This window comes from Pomacea canaliculata, linkage group LG11 (genome assembly GCF_003073045.1).
Source record: "Pomacea canaliculata isolate SZHN2017 linkage group LG11, ASM307304v1, whole genome shotgun sequence".
In the NCBI taxonomy this organism is placed as follows: Eukaryota; Metazoa; Mollusca; class Gastropoda; order Architaenioglossa; family Ampullariidae; genus Pomacea; species Pomacea canaliculata.
Genome location: NC_037600.1, coordinates 1,103,694 through 1,111,999, shown reverse-complemented (window position 1 = coordinate 1,111,999; position 8,306 = coordinate 1,103,694).

Sequence of the window (8,306 nt, the reverse complement as noted above, 5' to 3'; positions counted from 1 at the left end):
CGTGCCGTTTAGCAGACGGGAGGGAAATGTAGCCAAGAACTCCACTAGCGGCTCAGGGAGAGCTAAATATGATGGAAATAAGTTAAAAGGGGATTTTCATTTCTTTAAAAGAAAAATAAATTACAAAAATTGACATCAAAAGTGATAAAGATCATTAATAACAGTAAGGTGACAAAGAATGTAGTGAAAGACAAAGTGCAATAACTGTTCAGCAGGCGAGGCTAAGGGACACTACTCTCAATACCAGTTATCCAACATAAATAATACCAAGGCAAAATATTTTTAGTAAAGCTAGAGGAAGCTTTAGTTGCAAAGTGCGATGCATGATGTAAATATAAATGATGTGTATAGAGAGAGGGGGAGGGATTTTGCTGAGACAACGACAAAGGGAGATTACTACACCAGAGGAAGGGAGTGTATCAAAGTACATCATGCTTGCTCTCAGTCTCTTACCATTTTCTATTTCTCATGTGTTGACTCGAGACAGGTAGGGAAAGTTGAAGTTTAATGCTGGTACCATGGCCACCATGAGGATCAGTAGAGCGACTGCCATTGTCAGTTATAGCCGACAGCTGAACTTGTGGAATTTTCACATGAACATTGACATGGCTTCACTTTTCATACTTGACTGGCATTGTGTTGGGGTTTTTTTAATGGATTGGTCGAAGTCTACCATTCTAAAACACACGCGTGCATTTTCATCTACCTTTTGGGTAAAACATTTATCAAGTAGAGTGTCATAGCCACAAGCACCTGTTGGTGTAGACGTAGATGTAGGTGATCTACCAGGGACATAATCGGAGATGTTTTGCTGATCGTTAGTTTTTGGGGAAAGAAAATCCCAATACATGTATGATCAATTTTAATCCATTTAAATTAATGTCTGTAGTTAATTATTTAGGTTACACTCAGGCTCCGCTGTATCTGTGTATGTGAGGAGGGGGGAGATGGCCTGATTATTTGTCAAGTTAGTTTGGGGGGGGAATGTGTTTTTTAACTCTCACTATATGGCACCCTCGATTTTGCAAAAAAAAAATGGCGCTTAATAGATAATAAGACAGTGTTATTTTTAAATGCTACGCTAAAAGATATTTGATTCTTTTAGAAATATCTAAAATTGATGTCATTGTCCTCAAGTAACATGTTTTAAAACAATACTTGTGTAAAACAAAGAAGAGTATGACACAATTAAAGGACCACGTGGTTTCCGAATCCTGCCACACCTGGCCGTTATGGCTCACTGCTGAAATCATGATGAGGGTGTTTTCTGTGCATCTGCCAGCTTTAACGAGGGTGGCTATCAAGCACCAAAGACCAACAGATCTTTGCTGTTGTCGCTGATGTTAACCCTGTCGTCGTCAGTGCTTGTCTGCATGTCTGTCTCTTTCTTAATCTTGCACTTCGCTGCTGGAGTCAGCCATCGGATACATTTTGTGTGCAAAGTGCAAGCTGCATATGGGCCTTCCACCCATGGAAATGGAACATCAAACATTTTTTTTTTCTCTTTTGTAGAAAAATGTTGGAGATTACAGGCCATAGAGGTGTTCCTCGGACAAACAACCATTGTTACTACTACTAATAATGATAATAATCTCGTCATTTACTTAGCCAGTGATACCGGTATTTCAGCGCTTGAGACAAGAACAAGACATCGGCAACATACTAGGAATGAAAGAATGAACAACAATAATGATAAGTAATTAGAGACAAAAGAAAGAAGATGCAAAGAGGAAACGACTAACAAACACTAAGGGCTGAGAGGTTTGTCGATGTGCAGAGAAAGACGATCAGGCGGACAAGTCAAAAGACGAAAATGTGAGAGGAAAGGCTGGAAGATGGACTAGCATCGTGTGGACTGTTGTTAAGACTGATGAATGCTCATGGAAGACATGTAATTCTAGAAGTCATTTAAACTTTAAAGGATTCGATGGTGGGTAGGTGGAAGCAGAGTTCATCTGGTTTGCTACACATTCTGGTTTCTGTGACTTGTAGCTAGAGACAATGACAATGACAATGACAATGACAATTCTTTATTAACGAGGGGTAAAATAAGCAACTGAACGCTTTTTTCCACTTAGCCCTCGCCCTTTTCAGGGAAGGAAATTAACTATAGAAATGAATTAAGCATTAAATATAAAAAGATAATAAGCATAGAGAAGGGTGGATATGTACAAAGTGATGGTTAAAGAAGAGATTAGCATATATTCACAAGGTCACCTGGAGTTGGTAGGAATTAGAGGGCTTATCTATATATCTTGAACGTATTGAGATAGATGGCGTCGAAAGCAGGTCAGGGAGTGCAATTGTTTGAGATGGAGAGGGAGGCTGTTCCATAGCGCACTCCCTGAAAATTGCAGACTTGATTTGAAGAGGTCTAGTCTTGGAAAGGGAATATTCAGTTTTGGGAAGGTTCTAGAGTTATTGGAGGAAAATAGGAGAGAGAGTCTTGGCGATAGTTTACCTGTCAGTATTTTGTACATGAAAATGCATTTGTTAAATTTGAGTCTGTTTTTAAGAGGAAGGACGCCTAGAGAGGTGAAGTCACGTGGGTCTAATTTCGGTTTTAGCAGGACGGCTTTGATTGCTCGCCTCTGAACACTAGCTAGAGGTTTCATGGAGGATCCACTAGCGGAGTCCCAGAGGGTGGAGGCATAGTCAATGACTGATTGGATGTGGGTGGTGTAGAAGAGTTTTCTTGTGTGAGTGTCAAGGAAATGTTTGATTCTGGACAGCTGGTAGACTTTTTTGGAAATGTTTTTACTTGTGGTGGAAATATGTTGGGACCACGATAAGTTGTTGTCAATGGTAACACCCATTAGTTTGTGGACCTGTACTTCAGTTATTGACTGAGCGCCGATTTGGATAGTAGGAAATGGGGTGGCTAGGTTTTGTCTTTTCTGTCTGGTTGTTAGAAGCATGACTTCAGTTTTCTGGGGGTTGAGGGACATGTGGTTGGATTCAGTCCAAGCCTGGAGCTCGTCGGCGCTCAGCTGTAGGAGGGAAGCGAGTGGCTCAATCTTTTGGTGGTGAGCGTGTATTGTGGTGTCGTCTGCAAACATTTCACAGGATTGGGATATATGGAGAGGAAGATCGTTTATGTATATGGAGAAAAGCAGGGGTCCTAGTACTGACCCTTGGGGGACACCGAATTTAACTTCAAGGGGATCAGACAGTTGGTTGTTTACAGCAACTCTCTGAGTTCGATTGTCAAGAAAGGAGATAAGGAGTTCGATGCTACTGGTACTTAGTTTATATAGAGTTAGTTTTCTGATAAGCAGATTGTGATCTATGACATCAAAGGCTTTGGCAAAGTCAACAAATAAGGCGGCAGAGAAAAGATTATCATTAATATTATTTAGCCATTGTTCCACCATAGATGTAAGAGCGGTGTGGCAAGAGTGACGAGGCCTAAAGCCGGATTGGTTTGTATGGAGGAGTTCATACCTTAGAAGGTGCTCTTGTAGGTGCTTGTGGATGTGTTTTTCTAAGGGTTTTGAGAGAGGTGATAGAATTGAGATTGGACGATAATTTGTAGGGTCGCTTGGATCTCCTGATTTGTGAACTGGGATTACTTTTGCTTGTTTAAGGTGCATTGGAAAGTAAGATTTATCAATACAGAGGTTATACAGATAGGTCAGGCTTTCCGTAATGGCCGGTGCTGAGAGCTTTAGGATTTTGTTGTTGATGCTGTCTGGACCTTTGGTGTTAGTATCCTTAAGTTTGGTGAGTGCTTGATATACATCCAATATAGTCATTGGTGGGATGGAGAGAGCCATATCAATGTGCTTTGAGTTACAGAAGCTTTGTAACTTGTCTAGATTGTTTTCTTGTGACTTGTCATTTAAGACTACCCTAGGAGCGATTCCTGCAAAATGTGCGTTCAGTGTGTTAGGGGCTATTGTAGTTGCGGGACTGGTTTTTCTTGACTTGTTGGTTAGCTGATTGATGGCTTTCCAGATCAGTTTGGTGTTCTGTTTGCATTCTATCAGTTTGCTAAAGTAGTTTTTCATCTTGCTTCGTTTCATAGCGGTGACAAAATTTCTTTGCTTTTTGAATTCCGCTTCCTGGCCCCTCCTTTTAAGTTTGTCTCTTTCATTAATTGCTGCTTGGAGCTCCAGGTCGAACCAAGCAGGTTTGATGTGGTGTTTAACACGTTTGGTCCGCAGTGGTACATGCTTATAGTATATTTGTAGATATTGGTTGTGCCAGTAGGTGATGGCTTCGTCTGGGTCTGTAATATCATATATTTTGTTTAGGGGAGAGTTGTATAGATCAGCTAGAAATTTAGTTTCCTCAAAGGTTTTAAAGGAGCGGTAGGTGATTGTTTTGTGTGAATTTCTGGGAACTTTGGTCCCATTTTTGTGCCACGTCAAGCAAACGGGGAAATGATCACTGCAGCCTGTCATGGGCACACAGACTTCGAGTATGTTGTGTTGGTTGCTGACGTAGATATGGTCGATGAGTGTCTGTGAGGTGTTAGTGACCCTTGTTGGGGTGGTAACTAGTTGGGTGAGGTTCGCTAGGCTGATCTTCTCTATCCATTGCTTATTAGGTTTGAGGAGGTCGATGTTGAAGTCCCCTAGCAGCATGTATTCTTTGGATTCAAGGAGCACGGCATCTAGCATGGAGCTGAAGTGGTCTGTCCACTCGGCTCGTTCGCTAGGGTTTCTGTAAATGAATCCTATAAGAAGTGGAGCCGTATTTTTTAGTTTTACTTCTAGCCAGATAGACTCTACGTTGTAGTTTTCTAGGTGGTGCAGCCGCTTAGTGTTTAGTGCTATGCTGATGTAGGTGATTAAACCAGTTTCATGTTTGCGTTCTGGGTGCCGACGTTCCAGTGTGTACCCAGGAATAGCGATGTCGTTAAGGGAGACAAGTTCCGTAACCCGGGCTTCAGACAGGGTAAAGATATGGAAGGGGGTTCCGAAGTTGAAAATGAAAGTTTCTACCTCAGGTATTTTGTTGAGCGCAGTGTTAATGTTGAGGTGGCCTATTCTAAGCCCATCTTTAGTAGGCCACTCTTTGTGTGGGCTATGTGGTGACATTTCCTGGGGAATAAGAAGTCTAATTATATGGGGCTATAGGGTACTTGAGTTCCAGGACCTAAGTTGTTAGTAGGGAAAGAATTTGGCAGACAAAAGTAATCTAGTAAATGTTAGTGAGAAGTTAAAATAAGCAGCAAGTTGTGTCCAGTTCGTTCACGGAGATTCACAACTGAAGAATTCAATTAGGAATCACAGCAGTCCTTTGTGGCTAATAAACACAGTAATGAGGAAAGATCTGGAGACCAGACGACGTCTCCAAACAGCAGTTCACACAATGATGCAAGAATTATTTTTCAAATCGACGGAGTTATGGCCATAGCCCCGCTAGATAGGCAACTACAGTAAAAGTTTGGCCAATAAGTCCAGGACTGCCTGGTGTCTCCTGCTGGTAACAGTATCTGGAGTTCCTCTGACACCTGGGGGATCATATGGAGGTGTGGTCAGCAGAGTGCCGGATGCGTCATCCTGTCGGTGATTGGTCGGCTGATACCGCTTTGCCACTACCTCTGAATACAGTGGTCGTCTAGTGTCTGGAGGACCGAGGGTTGTCTGTCCTGTCCTCGTTTTGGAGGGCGATTGTGTGGGTCTTGGGTGGGAGAAAAGGGGTTGCCTGTTGGGGGGGGGAGGGTTGTATGGAGTTTGGTTACTACGAGAGGGCCGGGAAGGGGGGTGGAAGCTGCGGTTCGTGAGGAGTGGGATCTGGGTTTTTCCTGCACAGAGGGTTTGATCCGTGGTGGTGGTGTCATATTTCGACCAGCCAGGGTTGCGGAAAAGTGACGCTTGATGTTCACTGCCAGCCCACTGCTTCCTCTGGTGTTGGGATGAATACTGTCTCGCAGCCATCCCGTCTTGAGCTGTCCAGATAGCGTGTAGAAGGTCAGGTCATTGTTTACATAGTGGGACCCTGCCTGTTTTGAAGCAGCCTGCATGTTTTTGTTTGATTGGACGATGCAGGATGTGATGTGGGGGTGACAGTCCTTGTGCGGCAGTATGGAGGACATCATGATCCTGGCTCTGGGGAAGCACCTCTGGCAGTTGGAAATGACACTGTGCCAGGCCTCTTGGCTGACTATGTATCCTGTTTTACAGACATTGATACCTACATGTATGACCAGGGTGGTGATTTGGGTTAGTGTTGGGGTGTCTCGTAGTGCGGCCAACAGTTTGCTGTTGTTTAGGCCGGATAGCGAAAGTACCTGGCAGGGTTCTTTATCAACAGCCATCCTGTCTTGATGGAGGCCAGCGACAACTGAATCCCCCAATATCAGAGTCGCCGTGTTGGGATGCACGCCCAGACGATGGTTTTGTTTGTGGCGGTTTGCTTCGGCGACTTCTACCTTTGAAGATGGTGGTGGGGGGGAGGAGACAGTCACTTGGTGTGTGACCGGCCGCAACCGGCGGTTTGTTGTTGTCCGAGGGACTGGAGTGGGGCGGGTGTCTTGTTTCAGTCGAGGGCTGGAGGGGTAAGGGGGAGGAGGGATAGTATTTCGTGGGGAGGGGAGTGGACGAGCGCGTGGCTTGGGGCTTGCGTGGGGCAGGGGAGGAGACGTTTCGCTTGTGTCAGATGATTGGGGGTTGCGAGGTCTGATGGCCGGACTGTCGTGACTGTTTCCTGTCATTCCGCTGTCCGTAGAAGCTGGGCGTCGCGCTGGGGTGTGACACACTGCGTCACGAGACTGAATCTGCTCCGTGAGTTGAAGGAGAGATGCGCGCAGGCCGGCGATTTCCTCGCGAAGACTTGTTGTGATCGTCTCAAACAACTCCCGCTGAACACAGTTGAGATGGCAGGAGAGTTCGACGTCATGGTTGGTTTGATTTGCTGTGGGGTGGAGGTGGGAGATGTGGGAGTTGATTGAAGGTTGGGTGGCATTGTTATTGGCAGTACTGGTACTGGGGGGAAAGAGGGTCGTCCCGTAGCGGGTGGAGGGTAAGGCAGTGGAAACTGCGGGCGATCTAGCAGAGCTTGAAGGGTAGGAGAGTGGCTAGGTGTCCCCTTCGGCGCCTTGGGGCGTTGAGCTGGGGCAATATATTTGAGGGTGACAGGTCATCCTGAGAAGGATGGGTAACCTCAATCGCAATCGCTTTGTATTCAGTGACAGTCGGTGCCTTCAGGGCAGGGGCCGTAAGGGATAGCACATCCATGTTTGTGTCCGCGAGTGTGTGGACGATTTTTACGAGGGTTTGAAATTCCTCGTCCACCCATTTTCGGCATGCTTTCCCTTGGAGCAGGACAGTACACGTTGAATAGTATACGTGGATTTTCAGCACTGTCTTCATAATTTCTTTGTGGCCGATACGTAGCCTGAAGTCGATTGTCGACTGCCGTAAGTCCGAGGGGATTTTTTCATTATGGCTTATAATAGGGGTGGAGGGTAAGGGGCGGTGAAGGAGGCCATAGTTGGTCCACCGCACTATGAGGCTTTTCGGCTGATGCTCACCAGCATAACGCTGGTAGAGAACAAAGCGCCAGGCTGCTAGGTATCGCTCTTGAGTCTTGAATGTTTTTTGAATGGGATCAAGAGTGTTTGTTATTTGCTCGCCACATGAGTCATCCTTGATGTAGAGGAGACTTTGGGCGAGGCGGGCTCTCGTGTTAGGGCCCATAGTTGCCTATCAGGTGGCTCCAGCCACAGAGTACAGTTAGCAAGACATTGAGGCGTAAGAGGCACTTACCGCCATCTTGGTTTTCGAGATTCTCACCCGTGTTCTGCTTGTCCGTGTCCTTGGAGAAAAGGAAAGATAGAAACACTTTTAGGCTCTTTTGAACACAACATCCAATTGAATCCTTGGAATCCGGGTGTCGGCTTGTTATGGTGGTGCTTTTTAGGGGCACCTTGCCGGAGGTGGTGCAATTTCACAGGTTTTGTTGCCCATTTGCGACGGTGAGGCTATTCCTTGCCGCCATCTTGGTTACTTGTTGAAGCAGAATGATAATGTGTAATACAGTGCTTGAGTACTACACAACCCCAGGAGAACTATTTGAGCTCACGAGCTTAACTGTTAGTGTAAGTGTCGGCGTGTTAGCAAAATAGAAATGCTTATCTGTGTGAATGTGTGTATGTGTGGACGTGTTGACATATGTTTATCTGTGTGTATGTGTGGCTGAACTCACCTGCGTCTATAAGAGAATGCATCTCATTACCACGGGTTAGTAGAGACCACACTTCTAACAAGAGGATGTGAAGTCTCGTGATCAGGTGAACCTACCTTCAGGTGAACGCTGTCAGTCACAGGATGTCCCGCCAAGAGCAGTGGTGAAGA